The sequence below is a fragment of the Aquarana catesbeiana genome, linkage group LG03, assembly GCF_042186555.1.
Source record: "Aquarana catesbeiana isolate 2022-GZ linkage group LG03, ASM4218655v1, whole genome shotgun sequence".
NCBI classification, from domain to species: domain Eukaryota; kingdom Metazoa; phylum Chordata; class Amphibia; order Anura; family Ranidae; genus Aquarana; species Aquarana catesbeiana.
This window is the reverse complement of record NC_133326.1, coordinates 675687954-675711017: the sequence shown is the minus strand read 5'-3', so window position 1 is coordinate 675711017 and position 23064 is coordinate 675687954. Positions and strand designations below refer to the sequence as shown.

At 43.7% G+C, this 23064-nt stretch overlaps 2 pseudogenes; both read left to right on the top strand.

Moving 5' to 3' along the window:
* Positions 1-15555: 15555 nt before the first annotated feature.
* On the top strand, positions 15556-16528 carry LOC141134103 (uncharacterized; annotated as a pseudogene).
* Positions 16529-20229: 3701 nt separating this feature from the next.
* LOC141134102 (uncharacterized) lies at positions 20230-22286 on the top strand (annotated as a pseudogene).
* Positions 22287-23064: the final 778 nt, after the last annotated feature.

Genomic DNA, 23064 nt, shown 5'->3' with positions numbered 1-23064 from the left:
AAGGAGGTCTAAATCCCTTGGGGGGTGAGATGAGGCGCTGGTAAGTTAATGAAATGGCATGGTGCAACGGCTCCTGCTCCGAACAAATAAGTTCGAATGCTGTCAGTGCTCGCATGAAAGGTGCCGGTGAGGGCTGTGCTCTAAGAAAATGCGCTAATTGGACCTTTTGCCAAAAAGAAAGGCTCGCCAGGAGGGGATCATCCATAATTTCCTCCCTGGTCATCCATTTCCCATTCCCAATGAAGTGACGGAGCTGAGACCTGTTACACCCCTTAAGAGCTTGGAATCTGGGTTCGTTCACTCCTGGGCTAAAGGCAGGATTATCAGTTACTGGGGTTAGTGGTGAGGGAGTGGGCACAATCGAGTGTTCTCTAAATATTTTTTGGGCCATTCGCCACGTCTCACCCACTGTAGGATGGTCCGTTATGCGGACTGGTAAATTCTTCTGACACCACGGCAATCCCTCTAGCTCCACACCCGTCAAACACTTTTCTATTTGAAATCATTTTTTTAGTGTCCCATGGTGACACCAGTCAATTATTCTTGTCAAATGGCAAGCTGAATGATAGAGAGCCACATCTGGAAGAACAATTCCACCAAGCATTTTTGGTAACCGTAGGATTGATTGGGCGAGCCGTGGGGGCTTTCTAGCCCAAATAAACAGGGTCAACTCCCTATTTGCTGCTCTTAGAAATGCCTTTGGAATCCTAACGGGTAGAGTCTGGAGATAGTATAAAATGCGGGGCATAACATTCATTTTTACTATACTACATCTTCCAAACCAGGAGAACAAACCCGATTGCCACTTCTGCAGATCTTTTTTAATGTCTCTCAGCATGGGAGGAAAATTAAAAGCGAATACGTCTTCCACCTTCTTTGGTAGACGGATGCCCAAGTATTTGATACAGGAATCTGCCCACTTAAAGGGAAAATCTGCTTGCAGCAGTTTAGCCAATGAACTCGGCATGGATATGTTTAGGGCTTCCGATTTTTGGAAGTTAACTTTAAAATTAGATAATTTACCGTATGCCCTGAGCTCTGACATCAAGTTAGGTGTGGAGATTAGGGGATTAGATATAAAGAAGAGCAGGTCGTCCGCGAAGGCCGCTATTTTGGGAGACAAGGAGTCCTTCAGGTGTATCCCCGATATGTTAGGATTGTCTCTCACCGTACGGAGAAAGGGCTCCAATGCTAAGATAAATATTAAAGGGGATAAGGGACACCCCTGCCTTGTCCCGTTGGCAATAGCAAAAGGGGAGGATAGTAGTCCGTTTACTTTCACCTGAGCCGATGGTCTAGAATATATGGCTAACATCCAGTTCATCATCCTCTGTCCCAATCCTATGTGATATAGGGTCTCGATCAAGAAGGGCCAGTTCACCCTATCGAACGCCTTTTCGGCATCGGTAGAGAGAAGTAGCATCGGGATTCCCTTCATTCGTGCTGCGTGGATAAGGTTGATTGCTTTCGTGGTGTCATCCCTCGCCTTCGCTTGTTTCAAATTAGCTAAGACCATAGATCTTTTCTCAGGGGTATTAAGTCCCTTGACGTTGATAGACATTAATCGGAGAGTATCCCTGGAGTCCATGGTGTAGGCTAGGCTTAGGGAAGGGGTACAAATTAAAAAAAAAAAAAAAAAAAAGGGGGGGGGGGGGGGTTGGAAAAGGTAAGTAGAAAAAAGAAGAAAGAAGAGGCAGAAAAGTAGAAAGTGGGTCACTAAAGTATCAGTGTACCCAGAAAAAAAAGGGGGGAAAGAAAAAACTAAAACGCCTATAGCATTTGGGAGACTTAGTCTCAGAACACCCTTGGGACTACTAAACCAAGCCCCAGAGGGGTGTTATCCTAATTGGGGTAGTGGCTGAACACAACCGTGGTCAGGAGCTCCCCAACCAGACCCATATGTAAAAGAAATAAATATAAGGAAAGTAAACTAACCTGAACCAGCATGAAGTTCAAGGAAAATTGAAACAAAAAAACGAAAAATTATCATGAACCGGAATATAAGCATCAGTAACTTAAACCTTAATCCGGCTATCTATGAAGCAAGGTACATATTGAAAATTATGACTTAGGAGGAGTACTTCTGTCGCCTGCTACACCCCACTGCTTGCAATCAGTTAATTACATTCCAGTGATGTCTCACTGGGAAACCCTTTTGTCCGTCTAACTATATGGGTGTGCAGCAGGCGAAATTCAGCACCTTTTAGAGCGCTGATAAGGCATAACAGTGTAACAACAAACATAACTTACAGCATGTCTGTGCTATAGGGACCATACATATATAACAGTAACAGTCTCACCCCCCCCCCCAGGCGTCATTTGCTGGTATCCTTGGTGCAACTGGAATCTGACGTACAGCCCCGCACCAGCCATCTTTTTGAACGTGTTCCTTTCCCCAGCATAACTCTCGCCGAGAGGGCACATCATCTCTGACCATGGCGACACAGGGGTCCCCCCATTAACAGAAAGCCCCCTGCGTCATCCCGATATTCACTAAGAGGCAGTGCCGTGCTGCACGTCTACAACAAATGAGCGTCCTGTTCCCTACTTCCAGCTATGTTCTAGATCACCCTCATCCCTCCTCTTCAGTGCCTCCACCTCCAGAACACACAATACCTTCCACATGTTTAATCCTAGCTGTCAAGAGGGGGTTAGAGTCCTCTCAATTTGCTATGTGAAAAAATTTGTTAGTGGTTGTCCTCTTAACCTGTAACGTGCATTTTCAAACTGTTGCAGTAGTTCATGGCCCATGTTGTCCCAGGATAGCCAGGCCACCCCATAAGACAGCTGCCTCCTCTCAGCCGGAGTTTCCTATCTACTTGATGATGACATGGTTGCATACCGGGTGGTGAACTCCGTGGTGAACCCTGGGAAAGGGGGAATGCAATCTTTCTAATGTGGCCACACATCACAGTCCTGGAGAGGAGATGGGATCGTCAGTACTAATCTCCTGTTCACAAAAGAGTAATGTAAGGGGCAGAGGGGGGGCACCATTGGGGTCTGAGCGGAGCCCCATAAAGGTCGGGCATCCAGCGGGGAGGGGGCAAATTCAATATCCCTGAGCCTGTTGATTGTCATGAAAACATTACGAGTCCCGTAACACAGTCACCTCGCGCTGTCAGTCACTTACATGTATGGGATCTCTGGTCTCACGGCTCCGGATCCCCTCTTCCTATCGGAGTGTGCTCTCTTTGTCTGCGCTTGGTCGATCGACGAGGGAGACCCAAGGAAGCACTCTGGGGGGCCGGACGGAAATCCCTGTTCGGTATGGGACCCAGCCAGTCCCGCAACAAAACCGGCTCCATCCCTAGGAAGGCAAATAGGTCCGGGAGTTCGGCATGTCGGCGTAGAGTTACATAGTATAGTTACATAGTTGCATAGTAGGTGAGGTTGAAAAAAGACACAAGTCCATCAAGTCCAACCTATGTGTGTGATTATGTGTCAGTATTGCATTGTATATCCCTGTATGTTGTGGTCATTCAGGTGCTTATCTAATAGTTTCTTGAAGCTATCAATGCTCCCCGCTGAGACCACCGCCTGTGGAAGGGAATTCCACATCCTTGACGCTCTTACAGTAAAGAACCCTCTACGTAGTTTAAGGTTAAACCTCTTTTCTTCTAATTTTAATGAGTGGCCACGAGTCTTGGTAAACTCTCTTCTGTGAAAAAGTTTTATCCCTATTGTGGGGTCATCAGTCCGGTATTTGTAAATTGAAATCATATCCCCTCTCAAGCGTCTCTTCTCCAGAGAGAATAAGTTCAGTGCTCGCAACCTTTCCTCATAACTAAGATCCTCCAGACCCTTTATTAGCTTTGTTGCCCTTCTTTGTACTCGCTCCATTTCCAGTACATCCTTCCTGAGGACTGGTGCCCAGAACTGGACAGCATACTCTAGGTGCGGCCGGACCAGAGTCTTGTAGAGAGGGAGAATTATCGTTTTATCTCTGGAGTTGATCCCCCTTTTAATGCATGCCAATATTCGGTTTGCTTTGTTAGCAGCAGCTTGGCATTGCCTGCCATTGCTGAGCCTATCATCTACTAGGACCCCCAGGTCCTTTTCCATCCTAGATTCACCCAGAGGTTCTCCCCCCAGTGTATAGATTGCATTCATATTTTTGCCACCCAAATGCATTATTTTACATTTTTCTACATTGAATCTCATTTGCCATGTAGTCGCCCACCCCATTAATTTGTTCAGGTCTTTTTTGCAAGGTTTCCACGTCCTGCGGATAAGTTATTGCCCTGCTTAGCTTAGTATCGTCTGAAAATACAGAGATTGAACTGTTTATCCCATCCTCCAGATCGTTTATGAACAAATTAAATAGGATTGGTCCCAGCACAGATCCCTGGGGAACCCCACTACCCACCCCTGACCATTCTGAGTACTCCCCATTTATCACCACCCTCTGAACTCGCCCTTGTAGCCAGTTTTCAATCCATGTACTCACCCTATGGTCCATGCCAACGCACCTTATTTTGTACAGTAAACGTTTATGGGGAACTGTGTCAAATGCTTTTGCAAAATCCAGATACACCACGTCTACAGGCCTTCCTTTATCTAGATGGCAACTCACCTCCTCATAGAAGGTTAATAGATTGGTTTGGCAAGAACGATTCTTCATGAATCCATGCTGATTACTGCTAATGATATCGTTCGTATTACTAAAATCCTGTATATAGTCCCTTATGATCCCCTCCAAGAGTTTACATACTATCGATGTTAGGCTAACTGGTCTGTAATTCCCAGGGATATATTTTGGGCCCTTTTTAAATATTGGTGCTACATTGGTTTTTCTCCAATCAGCTGGTACCATTCCAGTCAATAGACTGTCTGTAAAAATTAGGAGCAACGGTCTGGCAATCACTTGACTGAGTTCCCTAAGTACCCTCGGATGCAAGCCATCTGGTCCCGGTGATTTATTAATGTTAAGTTTCTCAAGTCTAATTTTAATTCTGTCCTCTGTTAACCATGGAGGTGCTTCCTGTGTTGTGTCATGAGGATAAACACTGCAGTTTTGGTTACTGAAGCCCCCCGATTCACTCGTGAAGACTGAGGAGAAGAATAAATTCAATACCTTCGCCATCTCCCCATCCTTTGTAACCAGATGTCCTTCCTCATTCTTTATGGGGCCAATATGGTCTGTCCTCCCTTTTTTACTGTTTACATACTTAAAGAATTTCTTGGGATTTTTTTTACTCTCCTCCGCTATGTGTCTTTCATGTTCTATCTTAGCTGTCCTAATTGCACCCTTACATTTCCTGTTGCATGCTTTATAAAGTCTGAATGCTGAGGATGATCCCTCAACCTTGTATTTTTTGAAGCCCTTCTCCTTTGCTTTTATATGCATTTTTACATTGGAGTTAAGCCACCCAGGACTTTTGTTCGCTATTTTAAATTTATTACCCAATGGGATACATTGGCTAATGCCCTTATTTAATATGCTCTTAAAGCAAACCCATCTCTCCTCCGTATTTTTTGTTCCTAATATTTTATCCCAGTTTATGCCTTTTAGCAAGGTTTGTAGTTTAGGGAAGTTGGCTCTTTTGAAATTCAGCGTCTTTGTATTCCCTTTATGTTTCCTGTTTGTGTGATTTATACTGAAACTAATTGACCTGTGATCGCTGTTACCTAAATTGCCCCGCATTTCCACATCCGTGATCAGGTCTGTATTGTTGGTAATCAGTAGATCCAGTAATGTTTTATTTCTAGTTGGTGCGTCTACCATCTGACCCATAAAATTGTCCTGCAAGACATTAAGGAACTGGCGAGCCTTAAATGAATGCGCGGTTCCCTCCGCCCAGTCTATGTCTGGATAATTAAAATCCCCCATTATGATAACACTTCCCATCCTTGCTGCTACTCCAATTTGTGATAGGAGATCCGTCTCCACTTCCTCCCTCAGGTTAGGGGGCCTATAGCATACTTCCAGTATTATTTTCCCCTTAGCTTTATCCCTTTGGAGCTCTACCCATAAGGATTCCACCTCCTCTCTAGCTCCCTCAGTGATGTCATCTCTCACATTCACCTGTACATTATTCTTGATATAAAGGCATACCCCTCCCCCTTTTTTACCCTCTCTATCCTTGCGGTATAGGGTATACCCTTGAATGTTTGCCAGCCAATCATGAGAGCTGTTGAACCAGGTCTCTGAAATTCCCACAAAATCCAAATCCTCCTCGTACAACAGTATCTCTAGTTCACCCATCTTGTCCGCCATGCTCCTGGCATTGGTGAACATGCCACATAGTTTAGACCGGTCGCATATTGTCTTCGTATTGGGTGTTTCGATATTGCAACTAGGACTTGCTACTATACTCACCTTGTGTTTTTGTGCTTTGGTTAACCTACCACTAATGCCCTCAATACTACCCTCTGGAATATCTTCCGCGCTGGCTATCTCTGCCTGTGGACCCTCCCCCCCATCGCCTAGTTTAAAAACCCCTCTAACTTTTTGGCCATCTTCCTTCCCAGCAGATCTGCACCCTCCTTATTTAGGTGCAGTCCGACCCTTCTATAGTACTGGTTACCGACTGAGAAGTCGGCCCAGTCCTCCAGGAACCCAAACCCCTCCTTACTACACCAGCTCTTCAGCCACTTGTTTACTTACCTAATCTCCCTCTTCCTTTCTGGTGTGGCTCGATGTACCGGTAGTATTCCTGAGAATACTACCGTGGAGGTCCTTTTCCTCAATTTAGCTCCTAAGTCCCTAAAATCGTTCTTTAGGACACTCCATCTGCCTCTGACTTTGTCATTGGTGCCAACGTGCACCATGACAGCCGGGTCTTCCCCAGCCCCTCCCAGTAATCTGTCCACACGATCCGTGATGTGCCGAACCCGAGCGCCCGGTAGACAACATACTGTTCGGCGCTTCAGGTCTTGGTTTCAGATTGCCCTCTCTGTCCTTCTAAGAATTGAGTCCCCTACCACCAGAATCTGTCTTTCCTTTCCCTTTGCTGCCCCCCCACTCTCACTGGAGGAGTTCTTCCCCCGGCAGCTAGGAGAGTCCCTCAGCTCCAGCAGTGCTGGTCCCTGACTGGTTTCACCAATGTCACTCAAAGTAGCGTACTTATTGGGATGCTCCAGTCCTGGATCAGCCTCCCTGGCACTTCCCCCTCTACCCCTCCTGACTGTCACTTCCTTTCCGGATGGTCAGTTGTATAGGGAATCCCCATCGGTATGACAGTCCCGCTCGGCTTACTCTCTCCAGCAATGGCTTCAGCATCGCTCTCCTCAGGAGGGTTGCACGGGACACATCTGGGTACACTGAGATCTGTGCTCCGTCAAAATCCACCGGGCCCTTGAGCCGCGCTGCGCGCATGATCTGTTCCTTGTGATTGTACCGGTGGAGACGGCATAACACATCACGGGGACGTTCCATGTTTCGGGCCAAGCGCTCTGTGTACCCTGTCAAACTCCAGGGAGGCGGGAAGGTCACCATCTAGTATTGTGTGTATTAGTGCCTGCACTGTTTCTATTAGATTCTCTGGGCCGGTAGCTTCTGGTATGCCTCTGAACCGTATGTTTTGGCACCAGTTACGGTTCTCTAAGTCCTCGGCATGCAGCTGTACCTCCGCTAGCTGTTCCTGATATCTCTGCTGCGATCTCTCCAGTAGTGTTACTCGAGTCTCCAGAGTCCCCATTGAGGCCTCCTCTTTAGTCAGCCGCTCATCAATCTCTTGGACTTCTGCCCGAACCTCCTGCAGATCGCGGCGGTGCTGCTCCTCTACTCTCAGGACAAGTGCCTCCATGTCTACCTTGGTGGGGAGAGCTTCCATGTCTGCTTTAGTGGGCAGAGCCCTCAGCAATGCTCTTATGTCGGAATCATCGCTGGGTAGCTGCACAGAAGGACCTGTTGCCGGCTGGCTGTTCAGCGATGGGTTTAGCAGATTCGGGATCCCCGTGAGGGCCTGTGAGCTCGTACTCTGTGAAGCCGCCATGCTGTCAGGGGATGCAGATGGCGAGCTGGCCTCGCCACGTGTTATCCCAGTGCGAACCTCCTGGCTTGATCTGGACTTTTCTTTTAGATATCGGTCGATTTGTGCCGCCGGGTTTAGCTTGAGAGATGCCTTGTACTTGCCTCTCTTTCGATAGCTCATGGCCGGGTAGATAAAAGCTGGTGAAATGGCATAACAGCCTCGTTCGCTGGGTCTGGGGTCAGGAGCTCAAGCACCAAGTGACTTCACTCCGCCATGTCCAGGCGACGCCCCCGCAGTCCTAGTTTCAATATTCACCCAGGTGCCCGGGACAGGAGCTGGTCTTGCAAAGTTAATGTGTGAGGTGTCACCCCTCCCTTCTCAGAGGCACTGGCAGTCTTGAGCCTCGCCCTGCAAGATACAGGGGACGAGTAGGCACTGTCTACAGGGGAACAGCAGAGCCACAATCCGTGTTCACAGCACAGGCATAGAGGGTAGGTGTGCTAAAATGGCCGCCGATCACCATATGTAGGCACAGGCCGCAGTCTAGGCCAGTTATGGGCGTCAGTTTCCCTGGGTCTCTGATGGGTAAATAGGACAGCAAACAGGGGGATGAGTGCAGGCCAGCCTTCCCAGGAAGCTATCTAGTAGTGGGGTACCTGTGTGATGCAGCAGGTTTCAGGCAGGGCCGTAAGTGAGGAGGACCAAGATGGCCGCGGTCTCCGGTTGTAGGCCGGAGCCGCGGTCTAGATTTATTTTGCCGCCGAGCGGGAGATCGCCGCTCCTTTCGGGCCGCCGCACGTTCCTCCTCTTCAGGAACCAGATTCTTCTGTCCCAGGTGTCCCAGGGAGACAATCCAGCCGGCTACCCAGTGCAAACAGTCCAGGATTAGTAATAAAACAGGAGTACTGGACGGAGCTCAGAGTCCACACGTCCTACTCCATGCTGTGTCAGGCCACGCCGTTCTGCTCTTTTTTACTGTATTCTATTCTGCAATGTTTTATTGTTTTTATGTTCTATCACGCTTGTTTTTCAGTTATGCAATTTTTTATACTTTACCGTTCACTGTGTTTTATTGTTAACCATTTTTTTGTCTTCAGGTACGCCATTCACGACTTTGAGTGGTTATACCAGAATGATGCCTGCAGGTTTAGGTATCATCTTGGTATCATTCTTTTCAGCCAGCGGTCGGCTTTCATGTAAAAGCAATCCTAGCAGCTAATTAGCCTCTAGACTGCTTTTACAAGCCGTGGGAGGGAATGCCCCCCCCCACCGTCTTCCGTGTTTTTCTCTGGCTCTCCTGTCTCAACAGGGAACCTGAGAATGCAGCCGGTGATTCAGCCAGCTGACCATAGAGCTGATCAGAGACCAGAGTGGCTCCAAACATCTCTATGGCCTAAGAAACCGGAAGCTACAAGCATTTCATGACTTAGATTTCGCCGGATGTAAACAGCACCATTGGGAAATTGGGAAAGCATTTTATCACACCGATCTTGGTGTGGTCAGATGCTTTGAGGGCAGAGGAGAGATCTAGGGTCTAAAGAGTACCTGTCACTACCTATTGCTATCATAGGGGATATTTACATTCCCTGAGATAACAATAAAAATGATTTAAGAAAAAATGAAAGGAACAGTTTAAAAATAAGATAAAAAAAAAAAATAATAAAGAAAAAAAAAAAGCACCCCTGTCGCCCCCTGCTCTCGCGCTAAGGCGAACGCAAGCGGCGGTCTGTCGTCAAACGTAAACAGAAATTGCACCATGCATGTGAGGTATCACCGATAAGGTCAGATCAAGGACAGTAATTTTAGTAGTAGACTTCCTCTGTAAATCTAAAGTGGTAACCTGTAAAGGCTTTTAAAGGCTTTTAAAAATGTATTTATTTTGTTGCCACTGCACGTTTGTGCGCAATTGTAAAGCATGTCATGTTTGGTATCCATGTACTCGGCCTAAGATCATCTTTTTTATTTCATCAAACATTTGGGCAATATAGTGTGTTTTAGTGCATTAAAATTTAAAAAAGTGTGTTTTTTCCACAAAAAATGCGTTTGAAAAATCGCTGCGCAAATACTGTGTGAAAAAAAAAAAAATGAAACACCCACCATTTTAATCTGTAGGTCATTTGCTTTAAAAAAATATATAATGTTTGGGGGTTCAAAGTAATTTTCTTGCAAAAAAAAAAAAAATTTTTCATGTAAACAAAAAGTGTCAGAAAGGGCTTTGTCTTCAAGTGGTTAGAAGAGTGGGTGATGTGTGACATAAGCTTCTAAATGTTGTGCATAAAATGCCAGGACAGTTCAAACCCCCCCCAAATGACCCCATTTTGGAAAGTAGACACCCCAAGCTATTTGCTGAGAGTCATGTCGAGTCCATGGAATATTTTATATTGTGACACAAGTTGCGGGAAAGAGACAAATTTTTTTTTTTTGCACAAAGTTGTCACTAAATGATATATTGCTCAAACATGCCATGGGAATATGTGAAATTATTTTATTGTAAGAGAAGGTTGCGGGTACACACAGGTTATTATTATTATTATTATTAGGCAATATATTAACTATATATTTAATATAGTTTTAATTATTTACTATTATTATTATCAATTTAGTTTATATTTTCTTAGTTAATTAATATATACATTCCTCTGAGGCTAATTAAGCCCACAATTTGATCTCCTCTATTTAGCTTTAATCAAGCGCTCCTGTCAGAATTGGTATCGGTGTCCCCATGCAGTGGCCCCTCTAATTTGTGATGTGTGTTCCGCTTCCGGGAACGGACCATTCCCAGCTGACAGGCGGCGGCTATTTAAGGAGCGAGGGTGACTCACAGACTCCACCCTCGCTGACGAAGTCCATATGGACGTAACGCCGCGTACGGGGGGCGGAGTATACCTGTGACGTCACCCGTAGCCTTCTCAGCTGTTCGGACGCGAACAGCTGAGTGTCTCACTGGATCGTTTATGAATCTTTATCGCCTTTTATACTGCGCTTCAGCGTCCTAGCTGAGTGTCTTATTGGATCGCTTTTAAACTTTAATTTGCCTTTTATACTGCACTTTCAGCGCTTTTTATTGTCATTTGCCTTGGAAGTCTTTATTAAAGTAGCACACAGTCTGCACTTAGAGGACTCCTTTCTTTATATGTTCTGGGCATCCCACCTATGTTGCTTATCATACACCTACTGAGGATCTGATTAAGGAAAATCTGAACGCTGTATTAAGAATTACACGGTTTCCAGCATGTAAGAGCTATTGGTGGATGAGGATAAGTATCCAAGGGATCCAAGCCGTTCTGCTGATGTTTCTGGTTATCAGGCCCGTATGACCTCCTATAATTTATAGGTCCAACAGTTCCAGTAAGCGCAATTTCCTACAGATTTAATTTGCAAGAGTATCTGAGAAGATTTTATTTGTCCTGTTTTGATCGAGAGTGGGAGTATATTCCATCTATGAGTTAATAAGGACATTATTTACCATCAATCATTTATAAATATCCTATCATAATTTTATGTGTACATTTTCATTGCGCTGCACTTATCTTTTATATTATATTACTTTGGGTTGGTGAATCCTTTAGTGTTCAGCTTGCATAGTCCATTTATTTGTCAAATTTTTGCGCTGATTGCTTTTCCATTTTTGTAATATATGCTTATTGTGATTTTTTTTCCAAAAATATGTAGCAGAATAAATATCGGCCTAATCTGATGAATAAATTAGTTTTTTTATATATTTTTTTGGGATATGTATTATAGCAGAAAGTAAAAAATATTGTTTTTTTTTTTTCAGAATTGTCAGTTTTTTTTGTTCATAGCGCAAAAAATAAAAACCGCAGAGGTGATCAAATACCAACAAAAGAAAGCTCCATTTGTGGAAAAAAAAAAGGAATTTTGTTTGGGTACAGCGTCGCACGACCGCGCAATTGTCAGTTAAAGCGACGCAGTGCCGTATTGCAGAAAATGGTCTGGTCATGAAGGGGCAAATTCTTCTGGGGCTGAAGTGGTTAAAAAGGTCTTCAGGCCACCTCCAAATGCATACAATCCCATAGAGAGGTGTTAGGAATTAATCTTATTTTGGAGAGATTTCCTCTCACTTCCTCTTGTGTCTCTGGAAAGAAACCTCCCCAAATGCCTGAAAGTTTTTTTGCAGCTATTCCCTGCTGTAAAACAAAACACTTTACTTATACTTTAAGTGACTATATATATATTGGGGACGGAAAGTATTCAGACCCCCTTACATTTTTCACTCTTTGTTATATTGCAGCCATTTGCTAAAATCATTTAAGTTCATTTTTGTCCTCATTAATGTACACACAGCACCCCATATTGACAGAAAAACACAGAATTGTTGACATTTTTGCAGATTTATTAAAAAGGAAAAACTGAAATATCACATGGTCCTAAGTATTCAGACCCTTTGCTCAGTATTTAGTAGAAGCACCCTTTTGATCTAATACAGTCATGAGTCTTTTTGGGAAAGATGCAACAAGTGTTTCACACCTGGATTTGGGGATCCTCTGCCATTCCTCCTTGCAGATCCTCTCCAGTTCTGTCAGGTTGGATGGTAAACGTTGGTGGACGGCCATTTTAGGTCTCTTAAGAGATGCTCAATTGGGTTTAAGTCAGGGCTCTGGCTGGGCCATTCAAGAACAGTCACGGGGTTGTTGTGAAGCCACTCCTTCGTTATTTTAGCTGTGTGCTTAGGGTCATTGTCTTGTTGGAAGGTAAACCTTCGGTCCAGTCTGAGGTCCTGAGCACTCTGGAGAGGGTTTTTAGTCCAGGATATCCCTGTACTTGGCCGCATTCATCTTTCCCTCTATTGCAACCAGTCGTCCTGTCCCTGCAGCTGAAAAACACCCCCATAGCATGATGCTGCCACCACCATGCTTCACTGTTGGGACTGTATTGGACAGGTGATGAGCAGTGCCTGGTTTTCTCCACACATACCGCTTAGAATTAAGGCCAAAAAGTTCTATCTTGGTCTCATCAGACCAGAGAATCTTATTTCTCACCATCTTGGAGTCCTTTAGGTGTTTTTTTAGCAAACTCCATGCGGGCTTTCATGTGTCTTGCACTGAGGAGAGGCTTCCATCGGGCCACTCTGCCATAAAGCCCCAACTGGTGGAGGGCTGCAGTGATGGTTGACTTTCTACAACTTTCTCCCATCTCCCGACTGCATCTCTGGAGCTCAGCCACAGTGATCTTTGGGTTCTTCTTTACCTCTCTCACCAAGGCTCTTCTCCCCCGATAGCTCAGTTTGACCGGACGACCAGCTCTAGGAAGGGTTCTGGTCGTCCCAAACGTCTTCCATTTAAGGATTATGGAGGCCACTGGGCTCTTAGGAACCTTAAGTGCAGCAGAATTTTTTTGTAACCTTGGCCAGATCTGTGCCTTGCCACAATTCTATCTCTGAGCTCTTCAGGCAGTTCCTTTGACCTCATGATTCTCATTTGCTCTGACATGCACTGTGAGCTGTAAGGTTTTATTTAGACAGGTGTGTGGCTTTCCTAATCAAGTCCAATCAGTATAATCAAAGACAGCTGGACTCAAATGAAGGTGTAGAACCATCTCAAGGATGATCAGAAGAAATGGCCTGTTTGTATTAATCGATGGGCTGGGAGTGGCCTAGAGTAGGCTGGTGACTTACAGCTAGCTTCATCTTTTGGTTACCCCCTTCTGCTTCTAGAGGCTTCTCGAAGGAATGTGGGGAAGAAAGGTGGAGCTGTCTGGGGTTTCCTGAGGAGGTCTGACCAATCCCCAATTTGGATTGGCATGGGGCAGGCCTCCTTAAATACCTAGATTCAGCTCAGCTAGGGAGGAGTTGTTCAGGTGGAAGAACTGGAGATGGAGTATTAGGCTGTTGGGGCATTTGAGGAAGCTTCCCAGTCTAGGGGGGGGCCTTGGGCCAGGGGCTCGGAGCTGAACAGGAACCCCACACAACCTAAGGGGTGTCCTGAACAGGAGCAGGAGAGGACAGCGGGGCATACTACCAGGCAAGTCTCCAGGAGGGATCCACCAGGTGTTGGTGTGTGACACACAGCCAGTAATGCTGGGGAGGCATGCCAGAACAGATTGGGAGGATGCAATCTGAGATGGATGTATAGCCAGTAAGGACTGTGGTGTCATGGGCAGTGGAAGCAGGCAGCTGCGGCCAGGAGGGCTGTCAGGGTCTGAAGAGGACTGACTGGGAGCAGTAGTTCACCAAAGAGGGCAGCTAGCATCAGAACTTTCATTTGCTACACAAATGGAGGCCTGCGGTCCCTGCCTGTACTAAGGCACTTCTTCTCAGCCCTGGCTGAAATCAGTGTCAGGCCTAACCATGTGCTTGCTGCGCCTGAAGAATTGTGCTGGAGAGAGAAGGTGAGAGCAGTCTTCAGCAAGTGTTGTGCAGGAGGAGCATATCTAGATTGTCCCAAACCATGCAAGAGTCTTTTCTGGGCATCCAATGATTTCCTTAACCCAATCCAAGTTCTAATCCCTCAATAAAATACAAAAAAAAACAATGCTTATGGACTTGTTCATTGTCTTGGGTGTCTGGAAGTGAATGCCAGGTTGGGCAGGGTGACAGGTGGGCCACATCATTCAGCAGCCCCTACGGGGTTACCACTACAGTCATATGTCTGAGGCATTTTTTTTAAGCAGCTTCGGCTGACCAGGCTTTTAGCCATAAGATTCTGTGCATTTGGGCAGAAACCTGAGGCATTCTGGACATTTAAGTCATGATGTGTTCTAGGGCATTAATACAAAAGGTGGAGAGTACTGTCTGTAAATGTTTCTCCAGAGTTCGATGCTGGAAGACAGGATCCTGTTGGTTGTTCAATGCCCCAGTCGAATTAGCTGAGGTTTGACAAACAGAAATTGCAGTGATTGCAGATCAAGGCCTGTGAGAGAAAAGAGCACTGTTAAGAGCATCTCATATTTTCTCTCAGAAGAATCCTTAACTGGAGGAGCATCTTCTATAGGCACAGTTAAATGTTTTTTTAGCCTGATATGGCAGGGTCTACTACCAGGACATTCCGATTTTTTTGTGAACTCTTTTTCCACTAGATAGAGCTTTGCATGATTCTTCGAGGGGTGAAAATCTTTTGAGGACTAACCCAGTCATAATGAATTTTTATTTTATTTGTTTGAACGCAGAGAGCAGTGTTAAAATAAGGTCTTGCTCCTGTACTCAGAAAGCATTGTCACTCTTAGTGGTTTGAGTGTTTACAGACCTTTGGCAGGATAAATATCTGAGCTTTTGTCTCAGTTCCTAGATTTCTGCCACTGCTATCAGTAAGGGTATTCCTCTTTGGGGTACTGACAGAGAAGGGTGTAGAAATGGGGTAAGCTTGTCCATAAAACTATGATTAAGACCCTGTAAGGCAGAAGCCCGTTGAAAGATTGGTTGGTTTTATCGACGTTTAAATAAAATGAAGATTTGGAGTATTTGTGTTTTGCCAAACACTTCCTGTTACATGGTATCTTTGCTGAGAAGAAGTCCTTGAGCACCACATGGGTTGGATTTCCATACCATAACCAGCCTGTGCCCTGTACTGTACAATTGAGATAGATGATTATTAGAACCTTATATAACAGACTAGCAATGATATCAATTTTTTATTAAAGTAACATTTTATCTGTAACCAGTCACTAATTTGTTCCCACACTTTTTTCAGGTCAAGTGTTGCACAGCCATTATTATCGCTACCCAGAGGTCTTCTCTTCCCGTTCAGTTGTCATCCTGGGTGCAGGACCATCTGGAATTGATATTGCCCTAGAACTGTCTCTACATGCTAAGCATGTCAGTCTGAGCCACCGGGGTCCTCCTTTACAGTGGACCCCACCAGCAAACCTCTCATTGGTGCCTCCAGTGGTGCGCGCTACTTACAATAGTCTGATTTGTGAAGACGGAACAGAAATTATGACAGACACTATGATTTTTGCTACCGGTTATAAATATAACTACCCATTCTTGTTGACTGGCAGTGACACAACGACCAACCAGAAGATAGACAAGAGAGAGAAGGTGGTGAGAAAAGATGTAGATGGACTTGAAGAACTAGGATCTGGGAAAGGGTTTAAGAAAAATGATGAAAACCCTCAGGTAAATGAAACTCTAAATGTGAAATCAGCCCTTCCTAGAGTGGACTTGTTAGAGGATGAAGACATTGTGGGAACTAATGTGGAACAGGGTCATCTCTTTCCACTCTACAAGCACCTCGTTCATGCTCGCTTCCCTACTCTGGGCTTCATTGGAGCTGTTAAAATTGTGATCCCTTTCCCATTGTTTCATTGCCAAGCACAGTTTTTTTCTGTCTGTACTGGAGGGTAAGTTAGAGCTACCTCCTCCAGAGAAAATGCTTTTAGAATCCCGTGAAGATGTCTTACAAACCCAGAATTCTGGGATACCCTTAAAATATCTTCACCGTCTTGGAACAAACCAGTGGGAGTACAACCAGTGGCTTGCAGATACAGCAGGTTTTGAACCGTTGGCCCCTGTGCTCAGCAAAATGTACGAGGCCACCCGAAACTTCCGGAATATGGACCCTGCATTATACCGAAGACTCAACTTCCAGATCTTGAACAGAGAGGAGTTTGAGATGAAGGGAGAGGTTCCACTTCCTTTGTTGAATGCTTTATGAAGTCATTGCCTACTAGTTGGCATGTTGTACTAAGTGCCTACTAAATCACAGTAGTGCCTTTTGTTCTGAGAGTGATACAATCACTAAGATGAGGAGTATTACTGCAGGCAAAAGAAAAAGAGCACAACTGAAGCGTACTGCTATTGACTAGAAAAGCTTCATCAGCAATGATAGACTGAAGCTCAAAACTTGAGGTACTAACCCCTAGCTCTATAGCTGCTTTTGTTCCATGGGCATTACTACTGCAAATTGGTCAACAAATGAATTGTGGCAAACCTGTCAGTGACTTGCCTAGAGATGCTGCTGCTTTAGTGACAGTCATACCTATTATGGTATGGTCAAAATTTAGAATGGGATATACAGTATATCTTGATTACGGGATTCTTGGTTACTCTTTAGGGGGAGGTTCCAAAGTCTGATACGGAGTCAGACAGAGTGTGAGAGTTGAGCTTTCTTTTTAAAATGTAATTGTGTATAAATGTCTTAGAACCTCTGCCAGGTTTTTATTTTCAACTCCACTGGGGAGATATACTCTTTCAGTTTGTCCTCATGACCAATTGTCACTCAGAACAGAATGTGATGGGAAATCCAAAATTTTTGAGTTGTCACTGGAACAGGATTAAAAGGGCAAGCATCCATTGGAGACACACACACTCCAGTGAAAACTGTATTCTCCTCCTCATTTTGGAGAGATTTTCTCTAACTTCCTGTTGTGTTTATGAGTGGAAATCTTCCCAAAATATCTGAGCCATTCTCTACTCTATCCAAAACAAAAACGGTTTTTGGCTTTACACGTACTTTTAAAGTGACCATTTCCTTTGCCCATGGAGGAGCAGTGTTGTCACGTCATCCTGACTTGAGCTACAGAACACTTTCCCCTCACCTCTTTATTATAGGGGTGGAGTTGTTTTTGTATTTAATAGAAGATAGCTGAGACAGCTAAGTTTTGTTTTGAGATTTCAGTTCAGTGCACAGGAAATGACAAGGACACTGGATTTCTGTCAGGATTGACAGAAATATCTCTGTACTTGCAGGCCATATACAGTACTTAGCCTGAAAGATGAAAACGAATGTAGACACCACATTCAGGGAATGGTAAGCTACAATATATTTTATTTTTTGTTTTTGGGTTTAGATATGCTTTAAATTGCATGGACAAAGAGAAAAAGACAGGTTAACTATAACCAGAACTGTTCTTTCTCCGGTAATACTATAGACGAAAAGACAATGGATTATTCCAGTGGCAGCGTGATATCTTATAAGAGTACAAACCTCAAAACACACTAGAAGCCTAATCCCCCAATCCCCCAGCCTCCCACTCCCCCTGTAATTGAATAGTCTGTTGTAGTATGAATTGTGTTCTTTGTCCTTATTTATCACCTTGATGACCGACCTATCAATAGGCTGTCACTCAAGCAGGTGTGATCAGGTATATCAGCAGGGCTTTGATCCTCTAGGAAAACTGGACATCTTATAAGTGAAAATGGCTGCCCAGTTTTACATGCATAATGAAACATTTCAAATAGAAAGAAGATTTCTTCAAATTAAATAAAACACCCTTCCTTCAGAGGAGAATAGGAAGCTAAAGACATACAGTATTCAGGTACTTGTAGTAACTGTATTTTAAAAATACATTATTAGTGATTACTTAACTGTGATAATAGTACACAGTGGCAGCTGGTGTTTTATTTTTTTTTGGGGGGGGGAGGGAACAACCCCCCCTGGGCGGCACTACCAAGCGCCCCCCCTCACCAGGCGGCCGGCAGTCCGGCACTTACTAAGGCTACGGTGTCCTCCAACACGGCGGGCGGACACCACCTAGGTGGCGGGGTGCGGGCAGTGGCTCCAGTGTCTGCTCCTCCAGCGGCTTCCTCCATGGCTTCCGCCGTGCGTCTCCACTCCCTTCCTCCTAAGCGCTAGGCGTCCAACAGGATCGCCTGTCGTTTTGGCCAATCGGGAAACGGGTCTCACGACCCGCCTCCTGATTTACGGGGAGGAAATTTCGTGTGAAAGTAGCGAATGCTCATTCGCTATCGTCTCACAGCTGGGTGGGATCGGGGCGCAGTGCTCTGTGCCTCGAGCCCACCCTTTTTTGAAGCCTATCAGTGCCTCAGGCTGTAATCAGGTGCTTAAACCCCCCCCCCATTGGAATCCATAGTCTGGCGCCCTGTATGTAAATTAGGGGGCCGGACGCATGGACGGGGGGGGCGGCAGCGTGCGCCCCTAATGAATGGGCCGCCACTGATAGTACAGTATTTCCAGTATCTGCATTTTTAAGGTGACTTCAGTTTACTGAGCTCTTTTTTATTCTCTGCATGGCTAGTCATAAAAAAATATGTTTATTTGACTAGAAATGATGGTCTGATAGTTTTACAATTTTTTATTTAAATAAAAAAATATTTTGCACTATTTGACTTTTTTGAATATGACACCATCAATACCTTTAGGACCAACATAAAAATATACATTTTAAATGAACTATTTAAGATGTCTTTATTAACCATTCATTAAATGTGTCTTTTTTTATTTGTATTCAAAGTAACGCATTGGTTTGAATAGGATTATAGGATTATATTTGAATAGAGATGATGGTCCAATCTTTTTACATATTTTTAATTAAAAATAATGTTTTACTATTTTACTTTTTTTGTATTTGACATTGTCATTACTCCTTTATGCATAACATAGAAATATAAATTTAAAATGAATTGTTTAATATGTCTTTATTAACCATTCAATAAAGGTGTCTTTTTTTAAATTTGTATTTAAAATAACATATTGGATTTGAAAAATAAAACTCTCGATAACAGTTGTTTCATTTACTTCAAAACTTTTTATAGTTAAACCTGAAATATTGTATGGTCTTTTAAATAACACTCCGATTTAAATAAAAAATACTTTTTACAAACATAGTTATTACTCCAATTTTATATTATTTATTTGAAAAAGTTTCTAATTTTATTAATTGTATTTGATGTTTGTTCAATTACCATACATGTCATACCTTTATTGCCTTTGTTTTGTTTTCTCATATATACGGAATCCTCACGGATTTACTTATCATTAAAGAAAATGTGAAGCCAATCTTTTATCAATTTTGGATGAAATGGGGATGGTTTAGAACCTCTGGCAGGTTTTCATTTCCAACCCCACTGGGGAGATAGACCCTGTTTGTCCTGATACCCATTGTTACTCGGAACAGAATGTGATGGGAAATTCAAACTGGGAAAAACAACAATATCAATACTTGACAGAGGATCTAACCCTTCAATAGTGAACTCCAGGACTCTCTTTAATCTTGCACAGTTATACAGGCTCCCCTTCTATACTGAATCAGCTTACTCTGATTTCACTGCACACTGTGAGCTTCTCCCAGAGAAGCAAAGGGATGAGAAGTAGTGAGGATGTCACTGGGTCAAAAATGATTGATGCAATAAAGAGAAAAATCAGCAGGTAGAACTTTTGCTTTAATTACATTTTGGCTGAAGTTGAGTTTTTTTTACTTTTTTATTAACTTAGAACTTTTTTATCGAATAATTTCAAAGTATACATACAGTATTAGTTGTAGAGCTGTATAATTGTGTTACATAAGAAAGTGAACATAAAAGTCTAATATGCCTTATTGAATAAAAGTTCCATAGATCTACGTGTAGCCAAATGTAAGTCCATTCCAGCTGGGGAAGAGGTGATGGTACTAGGAGATGAAATTGGGTCGCGTTCGTACAGGTGAGGATGATATATAAGATGAGCCTAGGAATGTGGAGTAATTCGTGTTAATGAGATGGTATGAAGTTAGTAGAGTAAGGATTGTACTTGAGCCAGGGAGCCCAGTCCTTTTGGAATTTAGGTAGGTTTAGGTTTGCTTTGGCAAACATGAGCTCCAGTTGTAGGTGTGGATGGAGGGTCAGAAGAATGAGTTGAGGAGAGGTTAAAGAGTCGCTGTTGCAGTTTCTTGATATCGAAAGTCTAGCTGCAATTAGGATGTGGGTGGGGGTAACATGGTATTGACTGTCCCAAGCTTCAAACCCTAGGCCTAGGAGAGCCAGTTGGGTGTGATATTTGTGGAGTTGCCAGTAAGGTTGGTGCAGAGGGTTTGAACAAAGTGCCATAAAAGTGAAAGTTTGGGGCAGGACCACCAGACGTTGATATTCGATCCGACATAGCCACATTTCCTCCAGCAAGCAGGTGATTGGGAAGGTGAAAAATGGGCTAGTTTTGCCAGTGTTTGGTACCATTGGTGGAACAGTTTTTGTGCCATTTCCCAGTGTCATAGGCACTTTCAAGGTGAGGCGTGATGCTTGGTTCCATGTTGTTAAGTTTGCCGAGAAGGTTAGGGTCTGTTCCCACTTTTCCATAACTGGTAATTTCTTGTGGTTCTGTGTGTTGCTAATCACTTTGTAGAACAATGAGGATCCCTTAATAGGGGAGGCAGGGCATTTATAGGCTCTGATGATGTCAGTCATGAGAGGTTGGTCCGACCAAACGATAGAAGCCATGGCATGATGTATTCTTAGGTATTTATAGAAGTCGTTGTGAGGTTGAGTTTTAAGTGGGAGGGTCTGCTTGCTTTAATCACACAACAGTGGGCGAGTTTTATGACTTGGCAATGAAATGTTGCTGTGGTTACCAGATTTGCAAGGTAGAAGCATTAGATTTTTTGGGTTGGGTAGTTTTTCAAAAGCTGGGTTCTTTAACAGATAAAAAAATAGTTAATTATAATAACAATAAATAGCAGACTTCATTGTGTAGCCATTATGCCCGCTACTGTGTATCAATGAAAGCAGAGTTTTACTGTGAGTTTAGTTTCCACACCTTTTCCAGGTCAAGTGTTGCACAGCCATTATTACTCTTCCTGCTCAGTTGTCCTCCTGGGTGTAGGACCATCTGGAATTAATATTGCCCCGGAGCTGTCTTCACATGCTCAGCATGTCATTCTGAGCCACCAAGGTCCTCAGTTACAGTGGGCCCTACCAGAAAACATCTCCTTGGTGCCTCCAATAGTTTGGGCTACCGCCACTAGTTTTATTTGTGAAGATGGCACATACATTATAGCAGACACTATGATTTTCTGTACCGGTTATAAATATAACTACCAATTTTTGTTGACTGGCAGTGAAGTTATGGTCAACCAGAAGACAGGCCAGAGAGAGAAGTTGGCTAGAAAAAGTGTGGATAAACTTGAACTAGCATCTGAGAAACCTAATGTGAAATCAGTCCTTCCTAGAGTGGACTTGGAGGATAAAGACATTGTGGGAACGAATGTAGAATAGGGTCATCTTCCACCACTCTACAAGCACCTCATTCATGCTCGCTACCCTACTCTGGGCTTCAGTGGAGCTGTTAAAATTGTGATACCTTTCTCATTGTTTCATTGCTAGGCTCAGTTTTTCTGTCTGTACGGGAGAGTAAATGTCAGCTGCCTCCTCCAGGGGAAATGCTTTCAGAATCCCCGGAAGAAGTCTTAAAAACCCAGAATTCTGGGATACCCTTAAAATATTTTCACCATTGTGGAACAAACCAGTGGGAGTACAACCAATGGCTTGCAAAAACAGCAGGTTTTGAACCATTGGCCCCTGTGCTCAGCAAAATGTACAAGGCCACCCAGAAATTCCAGAATATGGACTCTGCATTATACCGAAGACTTAACTTCCAAGACATGAACAGAGAGGAAATGCTGGGAAAGGTTTAACTTCCTTTTATTGAATGCTTTATGAAGTCATTGCCTACTAAGTGCCTACTAAGTAACAGCATTCACTAGAATGATCAAAATTACTGTAGGCAAAAGAGCACACATTTAGGCATGCTGATATTGACTAGAAAAGTTTCATCACCAGTGATAGGCTGAAGCTTAAAACTTGAGGTACTAACCCTTAGCTGCAATTGTTCCAAGGGCATCACTACTTCAACTTGGTAAACAAATGGATTATGGCAAACATGTCAGTGACTTCCCTAGAGATACTGCTGTTTTAGTGTCAGTCATAGCCATTATGGTATGGTCAAAATTTAGAATTGGATATACAGTATATCTTGATTAAGGGAGTTTTGTGTATTCATTAGGGGGAATTTACAAAGCCTGATACAGAATCAGACAGTGTCTAAGAGTTGAGTGTTATTTTCAAAATGTAATAGTGTATGCATAGAATTTTTGTATAAGGTAAAAAAATTATGCCAGTTCACCCGCTCCCAAACCACAATACTGAATCAACGGTTTGTTTCCTTGTGGTCATATCTGTGTCTGTATTGATATTAAAATAATGGTACTCAATGATCATTGGACCCAATGCGCTTTCAACACGGGTAACTGCCTAAACTCTTCCCTGCAACACAAAAGCCACTTTGCCTGTCTGCAATCCACTTCTGCCTTGCTAGGAGTTTGAAACTGCAGTTTTCACTTGTCTGTTTGGAAGTTACACTTACTTTTTTATTATGCTGCCTTGGCCAAGATCAAACCCCTAGCCGTATCTTGCTGTCTCCCTCTTTCTCTGCACTCTGTTTAGGCCAGAAAACCCCCACTTTCACGATGTGCCTTTTTAATT